This window comes from Balaenoptera musculus, chromosome 9 (assembly GCF_009873245.2).
Source record: "Balaenoptera musculus isolate JJ_BM4_2016_0621 chromosome 9, mBalMus1.pri.v3, whole genome shotgun sequence".
In the NCBI taxonomy this organism is placed as follows: Eukaryota; Metazoa; Chordata; class Mammalia; order Artiodactyla; family Balaenopteridae; genus Balaenoptera; species Balaenoptera musculus.
Window position 1 is genome coordinate 76,001,169 of NC_045793.1, and position 12,664 is coordinate 76,013,832.

Here is a 12,664-nt window from a genome sequence, read left to right on the forward strand (position 1 = left end):
GTCCTGGCTATTGCAAACAGTGCTGCTATGAACACTGGGGTGCATGTACCTTTTCGAGTTAGAGTTTTCTCTGGCTATATACCCATGAGTGGGATTGCTAGAGGAAGCACAATATTTTATATTTGGATTGTACAGAGCACTGTTACCCCAAAATCCCAAACTATGGAGTCCTGAATCCACCTCTTCTCCCATACTTCCCCAGCATCTCCCTATCCAAGTCCTTGTCACCCTTTCTGCACCGGTGCAATAACCTCCTACCACAAAGCCCCTGATTCCAACCTCTCCCTAATAAAATCGGGCTTGAGCACACCTGCTAAATAATCAGTCTCAAAAAATATAACAGTAAGTGCTCTGCTTTGGCCTCTGTATCACTTATCTCACCAAGTCTGAACACTGTTCATCACAGAAGGTCTTCCTTGAATTCTCCAGCTTCCTCCTCATCTCCAACTTCACCCTGACATTTAACATCAGAACATATTGGACCCAGCTCTGATCCAAACTCTAGGATTTCATTATTTTTCTCCTTGTATAGCTTGCTCTTCCATTTTAACAAATATGTACTTAGTACCTACTAGGTGCCTGGCACTGGGGTTATTCCTGTGAACAAGATAGGTAAGCTCCTGACCTCATGAAGTACACATAGTAGCTGGGGGGATAGCTAACAACTACTGTTCCAACTAGTAACAATCATAATTATTACAATAATAATGTTTAAAAATAAGATGGGATTAAAGATCATGATAAGTGGTGAAATGACAGAAAACCAACTGGGGGAGGTCATCGCGGAGAGCAGGCCACGCACGGCGCTTCTCTGAAGAAGTGATATGTGGTCTGAGACCCAAAGTTGAGACGGAGCTGCCCGAGACAGGTAAGAGTGACGCAAGACAAGCCTGGAGAGAGCATGGACCATGGTCAATTCAGATGTTAGTCTAAGAACATGGTGGTGGTGGGGGGGGGCACCAAGGAATTTTAAAATCGGGAACTGCATGATGTGTCTACTTTCAAAGGTACTTTTTGCCTGCTTTGTGGAGACGAGACTTACAAGGAGCAAGAAGGAAGCAGGGAGTCCAGTTAGGTGACCGTGGCTTAACATCTGGCCTAGAGACAATCAGGGCATGGACCAGGGAAGCGGCAACGAGCTGAAGAAACTTGGAGGAGTTGAACTGTGTTTCTGAGTTCATTTGGCAATGAACTGAATACGAGAGGCAGAGGACTGTGCGGGTGGGGGAGGGAGATGAGTAAGAAAAAGTAATCCAGGGTGATTTGTAGGTAGAATAAGGCAGTGCTCATACCCACTGTACCACTTATTCTTCCTGCCTTCTCCATCAAAATCAGGCCCCAGACATAGCAACCTCACTGACAGTGAGGTCGCCCACTGGACTTCTGGATTCAGTTTGCACTGTTTTGTGTACTTTTCAGTACCATGCTCTTTGCTCTGTATTTTTAAAAATATTATTTCACATACCTTTTGCTTTTATATGCCTTTTATGCCCACTGCATGGAGCTTATGATGGCACCCACCTAAAATGCTGTGCACGCAGCATGAGCTCTGTAAAAATTAACTGAGATGAACAATTTCTCCCCAAGTGACCAAAATGGCACAACTTGACTACACCTGCATATATGAGCTACGTCTTTCATAACCATATATGAAAAAAGAGGGGAGGGAAAGTCTTCTGTTAAACTCCACGGATAACTAGGATAACTCCTACCAGCTGAGCATTTAAAGGCAAGACAGGAACAGCGGAATCGGGCAGAAGCTTTTCTTCTATTTTCAACAAAATGTTCCATTGACGCTACTGTGGCCCAATTAGGAGGAACTTTAAGAACAAAGAAAAACACTCCGGTTTTCTTTGAAAAACCAGAGGCACGAATGAAAAGGGGAAAATAAAATACAAAATAACATCTGAAATTCCACTTAAAAATGCAATGGGCTGTAGAAATAAGCAAACTAACAACTAATATAAGAAGCCTTTCCTCATCCTGTAATGGGGAATTATGTTTTTGGAGGGCAATTCAGTAATATACCTACAGGGGACAACTTGGCCCACATGAAGTATCCACCGTACGCTGGCACTTAATTTATGCTTTATTTGAATTTTTGCCCTTTAAAGTTTCAGTTTTGATGAAAATAAAGAAAGTTAAATTTTGAAGTATTTTTGCCTATTACATTCATGTTTTTGTTTCTAAAACAACAATGTTCTGGTGTCTATGCACTTCTTTTTCTCACCTTATTATACTGCAGCATACAATATGCAGGACAGTGAATAGCAATTTCATGATTGAGAATTCACACTAGTTTTTGAGATTTAGGCATAATTCTTAGTACATATAAATAGAACCAAAGGAAGAAGAGATTAACAGAAAAGCATACTTGGGATAAAATTAAAATTCAGTCCTGTATTTCTAGCTTATCCTCAACAACAATGCTACATTTCTTATCACATGTTTGAAGACCTCAAAATGTGTTGCCCAGAGTTACATGTTGGTTAACAGAGCAAGAATTAGAAACACAAGTAAGTTAAAGGCACGTGGCAAAGGTCACTCAGCAACTGATTGCAATGTGGGTAATGAAGAGACACTCAAAAGTTCTAGTAGACTCTTAACCTCAGCACCTTGATAATGAAGAAAAGAGTGTGGTCTCTTATAACATGTAACATAATTTTATTGGAAATACTGAAAAAAATATGATTCCATGAATGCATTTTAGCCAGGGTTTCACATACACCACTTGGGGAAAACACCTTATTTATCGTGGGCTTCAGAGGATTTTATAATCACCCCCATGAAGTCTCATGGACCACATAGTTAGCCACCTAAAAGGGAATGCCTTGTTGACCTTTTAACGTGAGATTAATGTCTAGGAATACGTTAAGGGGCAATTTCTCTTCGTGCCTTCTCATAGTGCGGCTCGTGGTAGAACAAGGAGGTAGCAGTTACTTGGATTCATGAACTGAGTTCGTTTATCTGATCAGAATAAGAATATGTTGGGGGAAACTTTCCTATGCAAATATTGATTCTGGGACAGTTCCCTCCAGTGGAACACAGATGCAGGAATGACTGCTTCTGGGACCGAGGGAAGCTCGAAGCCGCACTCTGCCAACACAAACCATCCATCCCCTTATCTCTCAACACACAGAGTCCAAAAGCCAGAAAAGACCTTTGAAAATAACTTACCACAACAAAAGTGACAGCACAAGCTCTGAAGCGTATGCTTTGAATGGTAAACATGAGAGCCCTCGAGAGAACTAAGACTATATGTGGATTAATTAGCACTAATTCACATAAAAGTACTTAGTTTAATTGTATCTATTTGTAAGTTAGCCAAGAGCAATTCAAGAGGAGTTACTGGTGACAGCCTCCGAGGATGCCAGGGCTCGCCTGAATGTCACTTTCTTGCTTCCTTGGGGACAACAGGCTCTCTCTCCCCACGACTTACTGGGATGGTTGCTAAGAAAACTCTCCCAATAACTCTGTCAATGTATACACTGATGTGTATAAAATTGATGACTGATTGAAAAAAAAAAAAAGAAAAAGACTGACCTCCTTGAGGAAGAGGGGATTCTGCAAGCCCGCTGCCTTCAGACGTGAACTGCAACAAATCTCTTTCCAGACTGTACAGACTGCAGACTTAACCTGCAGATATTAGACTTGCCAGCCTCCACAATCATGTGGGCCAATTCCTTAAAAGTAAATCTCTCCCTCTCCCCGCTCCTCACTCTTAGAACTATATAGTTCCTGGGCAACCCTCTGAGAATAAGGTGCATTGCCCACAGCCCTGAGTTTTCTAATATTAGTGGTGAGATATTGGCATAATTTATTGTTTGTTTTATTTTTTACTAAAATATTGTACAAAAAAAAATAACTCTGTCAAAACTATTATTTAAACACAAAGGGGACTGATACTCTTTCAGAATGATGCTTACTTAATTTCTGATCAATTGTGTAAAGGTCAAAGCCAAACCAGCAGGTCATTAAACACAATGATTGTAATGCACTATGTGACTAGAGTTGCGAGCGTTCTTTAAGGATCAACCAAACTTTTTTTTTTTTTAATTTACAAACCAACCAAAAATCTTACTACAGACAGAAATTTAGCACTTCAAGTTCCAATGTGAGAAATCAGCAAATACAGTTGAGAAAAATAATTCATTGAGTAACTTGCCAAGAATTAAAGTTTTGGCAATAATGTCCTCTTTCACCTATGTGGTATTTTTTACAGAGGGATAGCTGTTTCATGAAGGGTCTCATCTGATGTTCACACAACCTGAATAGTTGGGCAAGTAAAATCATCCTCATCTCATAGACGAGGTGAAGGAACCTGTCCTGGTCCTCCCACATACAACGTATGTATCTGTGGCAGTTCAAGTCGCCCTCGGTCAAGGATGGAGCAGAACAGGCTGGTCAAACTACACGTCTGCAAATCCATTCATGTGCATCCTGACCAGGATTTCTTTTCATTTCTTTTTTAATGAAATAGAACAGAATACAGTAGAAAGAATAGGAAAAAAAATTAAAAGTCAAAGGCATTGCAACTTGTAAAGTATTTTTCACAAATGTGAATTAGGTATGTGCCAGGTCAAGCTCTTTTGTGTGTTCTGTGGGTTGTGAACATTAAAAATGTTAAGAAAACACAGAGGTGTTTTCAGGCCACAAGAGGCAGAATCTAGCTCCTTACCATCCAAGTAACCAGCTATTTTTTGGTACCATTCCTGGAGAAAGGTCATTTTGTTTATTTTAGGAGGCCTCTCAACAAGACTCCATCCACATTCAACAAGGAGTGTATTCCCCGTGAGAGGGCATGGAACTGAGCTGCGAGCAAGATACACTGTTAGAGTACATTCATTTTTAGTTACCAACATACAATCACAAATGCTTCCAAACGCTCAATCTTTTCTAATCTTTAAAAAGTAAGGGAAAAAGCAGTTGCAAGCCTCAATGCATCACTATATATGTTTTTGCAGGAAAATTTGAACGATAGTGGTCAGTAGTCACCAATGAGTCATTCCATACAGTATTTTTATTATTTTTTTTACTGTTTAAAGTTTTGTCTGTTTTTTTCCAGTCTTATTGAAAAATAATTGACATACATCACTGTATAAGTTTAACGTGTACAGCATGATGGTCTCATTTACATATATTGTGAAGTGTTTACTATAATCAGTTCAGCTAACACCCATCTTCTCTTATAGATACAGTAAAAAGAAAAGAAACAAAAGAAAAAGGAAAAAAAAATTCTCCTTACGATGAGAACTCTTAGGATTTTCTCTTAACAACTTTCCTATGTAACATACAGCAGTGTCAGCTATAGTCATCATGTTGTACGTTACATCCCTAGTACTTAGTTATCTTCGAACTGGAAGTCTGTGTCTTTTGACCACCTTCCTCCATTTCCCCCTCCCCCAACCCTCTGCCTCTGGTAACTGTAAGTCTGATGTCTTTTTCTATGAGTTTGGTTTTTTCTATATCCATTCATCCATTGATGTACACTTAGGCTGTGTCCATGTCTTGGATACTCTAAATAATGCTGCTGTGAAATGGGGGTATAGATATCTTTTCAAGTTAGTGTTTTTATTTCCTCTGGATATATTCCCAGAAGTGGAATTGCTAGATCACATGGTAGTTCTATTTTTAATTTTTTGAGGATCCTCCATACTGTTTTCCACAGTGGCTGCACCAATTTACAATCCCACCACGCTTCACTATTATAATCTGGCCCATCCAGTGCCATTTGAACTTCACTTTGAAAGCTGACCAACAACCACTGTATCTTTGTCCCAGTCTGTTCAGCCTGTCAGCTGAACTTGAGACTGTTGTTTTAAAATTCTTTTCTGGGTCCTTATCATGTTGAAACTCTGAAAATACAAGTTTTCTGCAGGCTCTCTTTTCTCTCTTTGCCTCTTTCCTCAGTGATCTTATCTGTTCCTATGGTTTCAACTTTCCCTGTTATGCGGGTTATTCCCAAAGCTGTGTCTACATCTCTGTCCTCTTCTCTGAATTCCAGGCCCACATCTCTGGTTACACACTGAGGATGTTCATTTCACAGACCGTTACGTGTCTGCTCCGTACAAGCTGCTATGATAGGTGTAGTGGTACCACCTCTGCCCTCAAGAAAGAGTCATCTATTTAGTAGGATGTGAGGACACAAAGGTCTGAAGTCACATGCATCACCCTCACTATATCCCACAAGCCTCTTCCTCCTCCGGGGGCCTGTTCTTTAGTTCAGATTGCCACCAGGCGTCTTCATATTCTTCCTTCCCCTCATCCCTCACATCCATCTCTCACTACATCCTGTCACTTGTACCTCTGAAACGTTTCTATCCCTCTCCCTCCCTGCCACTGTCATAGCTCATGACCCCACCACCTCTCACTGGGGCCACTACCACAGCTTATCAGCCAGCCTCTCCCTCAATACATTCTCCACCCAGATGTTCCACTTCCAAATCGCCAGTCTGATCCTGCCACGCCTCCCTAATCCCTTTAGACTCCTGCCTCTCACCACTTGGAGAACATGACAGTCACACAGGGAGCTCAATACCAGCTCAGACTCCACAGCCCAATCCCAGCATCTCTGACGCAGTAGGGCTTCGCCCAAGTTTGTGCAGGTTTGAGAGTTTTGACACCTGGGATCCCTACTCTATTAAACACTGGCCATCATTCAGGCTGAAGCCTCAACCTGGCCTTGAAGGCTGGGCATTTGGGTCTCACACTCTCCCAGGGCACGCCCCACATTTCTTTGTTTCTAGCCTGGAATGCCCGTGTTGCCACCTTCACCAGGTGAAATTCTTGTCCACTGGGCTCTCCAGCTCAAACCCCATCCCTCTAGTGAGAACCCTTCCGCGTCCTCACGACCTGTACCCCTGGCCCTCGACAAAATGGGGAGTCCTTCCTTCCTGGCCTAACAAAGCTCTTTCTCTATACAATTATGCTTTTTCATCTCAGTATTTTATAACTAGCTACACAAACATCTGTCTTTACTAATCTACATCACGAATTCCTCAAGGGGAGAGAATAACTTCTAGAAACTGTGCTGCTGAGTATTGATCTACTTAACTGAACAAAGGTGACCAATTCAGAAACAAACAGATACAAACAGAATAAAATGTCACACCCAGTTTGAGGGAGAGGGTAAGATTATGAAAGAGACTTCAAGGAAAAGGTAGATTCTGACACATGAACGAGGTGGTGAGGAAAGGCAGTCTATGCAGAGAATCGGCATAAACAGACGTAAGGTGTAGAAAAGCACGGGATGGGACCAGGGAACAGGACAGTGTTGGGAAACAGTAGAGAACAAAGCTGGAAGAGTTAGTTGGCCTTGGATGTTAGGCTGAGGAACTCGGAAGTCATTTAGCAGCAAGTGAGGTGATGTGAGCAAAGGAAACATCACCATCATTACGCTACACATGTATAGCTCTTGAGCTCTACCTATATTCAAGACACAGGCTCTTAATGTGGATTATCCCATTTAATCTTTTCCATACCCCTCTGGTAGAGGTAGTGGCAAGGATGGACTGAAGTATGTGGCCACTGTGGGCAGGTTAATAATACTTCTTTTTTTTTTTTGGCTGCGTTGGGTCTTCGTTGCTGCACGCAGGCTTTCTCTAATTGCGGCGAGCGGGAGCTGCTCTTCGTTGTGGTGCACAGGCTTCTCATTGCGGTGGCTTCTCTTGTTGCGGAGCACGGGCTCTAGGCACGCGGGCTTCAGTAGTTGCAGCACACAGGCTCAGTAGTTGTGGCTCGCGGGCTCTAGAGCACAGGCTCAGTAGTTGTGGTGCACGGGCTTAGTTGCTTCACAGCATGTGGGATCCTCCCGGACCAGGGCTCGAACCCGTGTCCCCTGCATTGGCAGGCGGATTCTCAACCACTGCGCCACCAGGGAAGCCCCTTTAATACTTCTTTAGGCCAACATTTGTTAAATATCTACTCAGTAGGGCTCGTGAGAAACTTAGTTTCTCTTAATAAAAGGTGAATACCACTTCCTGGAATTTAGCAATTTACTTCTTTTGAACTGTCTCATTTGGTCATTTTTTTGGACACTCTTAATTCTCAATTTTTCCCACACATAATTTTGCCAACACACTTAGTAAGGAGAGAGGAAAACTGTGTACATGGATAAAATCCTGCTGCCCAAATCCGGCCACACCCCATGCGAGACTTGGTTTCACAATGATCACTAATTACCAACCGAAAGCGAGTACATCTACAGGTTGCTGGGCTGCCTTGGTGCGCCTTCAGCAATGTGTTTATGTTCACTGACAGAGTCCTCATCAGTGATACTCAGACCCAGCAAGGAGCACGAACACATTTCTAGCAGACATGACCAACTGCCGAGGCCAAGGCAGAATCCATTTACATTTTAACAGTTATTCAATTCATTTCATATAGAAATCTGAGTTAAATGAGATAATACGTCTGTTATCCCAGTGATGGTACAGGGTAGATATATGGTAGGCCTTCTCCTTAATCAGATTCCAAGTGCTATTATGATTATCCTCATTTTACAGATGAGAAAACTGAGGCTGAGAGATGCTAAATAGCTTGCCCAGAAGTACCCAGGCAGTCAGGGGAGGAGACAGTTAAGTACCCAGATCTGCCTCTTTATCTGCTCCAATATGCTATGAAGATTTAAATTGTTTGAAAACGTATTGAACCGGAGTAAGAAAACAATGAAAATGAGACGTTTATTACAAACAATCTAAGCAAGAATTGACTTGAATTTCCTACTAGGACTTCAGTCTCTTTGAAAATTAGAGCCATAATGACATACTTATTTTTAAGCTCTCCTACACATCCCCTCCCCTCCAACTCTAGCCATGCCTCCCAACCCACGGATTTGTACAGAGCAGATGATAAATGTTTGCTGCGTAAAAGAAATGTATTACTTTTTACTAACATGTGAATATAGGTGTGCTGATAATTCTGGAAATTCTCGGCACCCAGACATCATCATCAATCGAGAGTGTGGAGGCTAGAATCACTGCCATCTCCCCCATCAGACGCTCCACACTCCTCACACTTGGCTGGAGGCACCTCAAGCCACGGAGAGGGACTCTGGTTGCTTCCCTGCCGCCTGACTGACTGCATGATTTATCCCTGCCCTCAGGCACAGAGGATTCCATTTCAACTCTTAGGCCTTTGTCTTGTAGTTGAGGCGGCCCTCCAAACTTCCTTTCCTCCACTTCTTCACAGGTTTTTACCTGTTAGGTGTTTTTTTTGGAGTAACATTTAATACATGTCCAGCCAACGGAAAAGTTATTCAACAGAGAAAAATGATAACGTCACCAGAGCAAAGTGTATCCTTTAATTAGAACATAAATATCTGCTCCATTGGCAAGGGTAATAAAGAGCTCATCAGTACCTGAGCCCAGCAGCCTGTTCCCTTGCCCTTCTTAAGAGGAAATGTACCAGAAATGAACAAGTTTCCTTTTAATGAAAAGAGGGCTTGTATACAATCCAACTAAAAGAAAACCTCAATGAAAAACAATCGAATTGACCTTAGCAAAAACTTTCTTCAACATTTTTCTCCGGAGACAGAAAGGTTTTCGTTTTTTAAGTGCCTTTCAAGGACTGTGTTCTGGTGACAGGACAGGTTCAGGCTGATCACATGATAAAAGATATGAGCAGCAATGATGCTCAGACACTGCAAGATATTCATTCATTAAAAAAGATCCTAGTGTACTCCACTACTCTGTACAGTTTCGCTCAGCAATTAAAAATTTAAAAGATTTATCTCAGGGAGTAAAAGAAAATTATTTCTAAGCCTAACTACGTGCCAGTGAGAAGCTTCATGCTTTAGGCCATCTAACTCTCTCCCACCCCCAAGAGCCCCAGAGGCAGGTGCCCTTTGCTCCATTTCACAGAATAAGAAAATGAGCGTCTGGAAGCCACTACTTCACAGTAAGGGACTAAGCCAGAACTGAACCTGAGTCTCTTAATTTCCTTTTCACAGCTAAGAAATTCTGCCTCAGGGACTGTAAACCAGAAAACACAACAGGTCAGATCTACATGGACACTCTTGTTAACTAAGGTTTTACAGTAGACAAGAAACCTACATTTCAAAAATAACACTTATTACAACTTTGTGCTACTCATATGATGCTCATTCTTTTTGTTATTGTTGTTCCTGAAAGGTCAGCAATTATACTGCTGAAGCTTCCCTTGACATCACAGTGAAATTCTAAAACATACAGAGGAACCATCAAGAATCCCCTAAGAGTCCTTGTGTTTGCAAATACAAGCAAAGACACCAAACAGTACAATCGATCGATCGATCAATCAATCGATGGCGGGGGTGGGGAGCAGACAGGCCAAGAGGAGGCCAGGAAAGAAGATTTGAAAAATTTCCTCAACCTTCATTGAAATCTATCCCGCTAAAATTTAAAGAAATTTCCTTTTATTACACAGTTGGGAAAAAATACAGCATCATTCCTAAGCTATTTCTAGTATACGACCTTTGTCAAGTGATATCAACTCACCAACCTTGAACCTCATTACTTGCAAAAGAGGATTATAATAACCATGACCCCACAGGGTGGGTGTGGGGAAGAAAGGATGGAGGTCAAGGGCTTAATCAAGGGTAGCTACTTAATCAAGGGTAGCTACTACTTACGGTACAAAACGTGTAATGCGCTTTTTTCTTTTGAATTTTTATCGTAGGATGGAAACTTTTTCCTAATCAGACCCACCTACAGCTGGGGTAGAGCGGCAGATAAGGAGCATAAAAATGAAGCCAATATGGATAAACAACAAGGTCCTCCTGTACAGCACAGGGAACTATATTCAATATCCTGTGATAAACCACAATGGAAAAGAATATGAAAAAGAATATGTATATATGTATAACTGAGTCACTTTGTTGTACAGCAGTAATTAACACAACAGTGTAATTCAACTATACTTCAATAAAAAATAAATTAAAAAAAATAAAAAACTTGAATATAAAAAAAAAATGAAGCCAATAACATTTGTATTCCGACACCCAAGGTAGAATTGTGCAGCAAGACAACAGACTTGAAAGGGCAAAATCTGCAGAGAATATCACCTTCCTTTGCACATCAAGAACCAACTCTAGAAGTCTCAGATGACAGATCTCTTTTCTCCTGGGATGGCTAAGCCACAGGTTTGTTCCCCTCAAGGGGACAGTCAGGAAGTAATGGGCTAGAAAAGCTCAAGGCTGTCCCCGTGTTGCTGCAAGTGGACCGTGGGCTGGGGCAGGGGAAAGAGGTAGCAGAGACAGAAGGTCAGAGCAGCAGTCCTGATTCCCCCAGGTGGGCTTTGGGCTCTGAGGCTGAGGTCAGTAGGTGGTTAAAGGGACACTGACCGCGGGTGCCGGTTTACACACTGACAGGGCCGTGGCACACAGGGGAGACTGCCTTGAAGTCTACCCCAGCCCCACGCAGGGGACAGCAAACACACAGTGGATCAGCCGTGAGCATCGTAAGGCTAGGGGCATACAAGGGGCAGAGCTTACTTTTCTGAGTTGCTCTTCCTTCCCTGACTGGGAAGTCTGCAAGGACTCAGAAGTGTCTCCATGGCCTGGGGAACAGAGGCCTGTGATGGAGCCTGCCCTCAAAAAGGGCCAGGGGCTGCTTGGAGCATGTAGCAGGGAAGCAGTGGGGATTCAAGTTCCAGCAAGAGGCAATATGGAGCCGAAGAGCCAGGAAGGTCCAGACACTGACCCAGCCAAGATGGGCCCCTGACTGCCGCTGCAAATCCCACAAGGCAGCAGCCACTGGCATGGGCACCTCTGCAGAGACCAGAGGAGCCCAGGGGCACCATGGGGCTCCAACCACCCTCACATGCCAGAAATCAAGTGGTCCAGGAGAGGAGATTTAAACTAGGTCCAGGCAGGACCAACATCCTGAACAGACCATTTACCACAAAAATAGTTCAAATCAGAAACAGCTGAAATATTGCTCACTGGCAGTAGATAGGACCATATAGCATAGTTGTTGAAAATGAAGAACAAAGCATTTCCCACCTATATTTCAGTGCAGTGAATAACTCTGACAAAATGTTACATTACCATTTTTGAGTATTAGTGTAAATGCTCCAATGGCTCATAAAATAAAATAATTGCATAAGATTACCAGATAAGAAAATCAAACCAGGATATATGTGGAAAGAAAAAAGTTTTGACACAGCATTGGTTATCAGCCCAAACTACCTCTCACATCCGTGATGAAGGCACTAAGCCAGACATATTTCCTCTCAAATAAAAGTATATGTATTTTGACTTTTCATATAAAATTGATAAAACTACTAGACTGTCCATTTGGCTACAAGACTAACCCTGAAATTATTTGATTCATTTAGGCCTAATGTTACTAGTAAAATGAAGCAGCTTCAACAACTTGGATTTAGGTACAAATGATAAGCCTGAATTCCACACCTGTAGTTTCAGTGATGACTCTGAGAGGACCAAAGGGTCCAAGGTGCCCAGTGTCCAAGCCTACAGCCTAGGTGTGCTGGTCTAATGCCATGAGACCAGATGATGGAATCTGCTCCTTCCCTGACCAGACAAGGTAGACAGACACTCCCCAGGGCCCACAGGCTGCTTGGGACAATGCCCACCAACCCACCTCCACTGTCAGCAAGAGGGGTTCCCAACCATGGCCTACGGACAATCTCCAATCTCCCCTAATGCCCCCCCACCTGAAGGTGG

General features: G+C 42.5%; 1 protein-coding gene across 6 annotated transcripts in view; it reads right to left on the reverse strand.

Moving 5' to 3' along the window:
* The window catches only part of RAPGEF5 (Rap guanine nucleotide exchange factor 5), a 219,143-nt gene that overhangs the window by 110,781 nt on the left and 95,698 nt on the right, over positions 1 to 12,664 (reverse strand). The window lies entirely within an intron of this gene.